The sequence below is a fragment of the Chrysochloris asiatica genome, unplaced genomic scaffold (assembly GCF_000296735.1).
Source record: "Chrysochloris asiatica unplaced genomic scaffold, ChrAsi1.0 scaffold00430, whole genome shotgun sequence".
Classification (NCBI taxonomy): Eukaryota; Metazoa; Chordata; class Mammalia; order Afrosoricida; family Chrysochloridae; genus Chrysochloris; species Chrysochloris asiatica.
The window spans coordinates 172,321-173,579 of NW_006408948.1; positions in this window are offsets into that span (position 1 = coordinate 172,321).

Consider the following 1,259-nt stretch of genomic DNA (forward strand, 5'->3'; position numbering starts at 1 on the left):
TGAATAGACTCCCTCCATTGACCAGACCTAGCCATCTTTATCTACTTGGACCTACATTGGGGCATATTCATAATCAACACCTGTCTGCCGAAAATTACCACTCCAAATTTTCTCTCCATTTGGCCAAAGTTTACCCATAGTTCTATTTCTTATTTAAAGCCTTTCTAAAACAACAGTTTATGTCGACTCACACACACACACACATACATTCTCTCTCTCTCTCTCTCTCTCTTTCTCTCTCTGTGCATTTCTCAAACTTTCTATCAAATGTTTTTATGTGTTTAATAACCTCATATGACCTCCTGGTGTGGTGCTGTGGATAAAGCACTAAGTCACAGGGTCAGTTTGAATCACTAGGTCAGTGGTTCCAACTCACCAGCCACTTCTTGGAAAACCTATACAGAGTCACTATGAGTAGGAACCGACTCAATGGTACACAACAACAAAATGTATTATTTAATTACAAGGATCACTATGTAGGGAAAGATATGAAGAGGAAATAAACCTACTGCCATAATTTCATGGTTGAGATTCCATTCCCAGGCCACTTGTTTTCTTGACTGCTACTTCCATGACCATTGCTGCATCCTACTGGGAAGACGAAGGACCTCTGGTAGCTTAGTGGTTATGAGTTGGGCTGCTCATCTCAAAGTCAGCAGTTCAAAACTACCAGTAGTTCCAAGGGAGAAAGATGAAGCTTTCTGTTCCCATAAAGATTTACAGCCTTGGAGACCCTACACACAATCCCTATGAGTTGCAACCAACTCAACAGTACATAACCACCACCACCACCAATGAGAAAGCAAGATTCTAGAAGCCATTTGGAGATAACATTGTGAGTATTATTGACATATCTTCACCAAATACTGACAATATTCATAATATGATTACGAGAGTCCTCAGATTTCATATACATGTCATGAAAATTGACTCTTATAAAAATTTTTTAAATGACTTCTTTTAATTATTAGTGTGTGTGTGACTTTGTGTTACTGAACAAACCTCACTAGCAACAATTAAGATGAACAGGCAAGAATAGTTATGACTTGTATTCACTTGCTTTTTCCCTTTTTTGGTTAATTGGCAGTTTACATAAGTCAAAAGCCAAAAAAATCTTTCTTCTTGTTGTTGTTATTAGGTGCCATCAAGTCAATACCAACTCGTAGAGACCCTATGTACAACAGAATGATACACTTCCCACCCCTGGGCCAACCTCACAATTGTTGCCACACTAGAGCCCATGGCAAATTATTGAATGA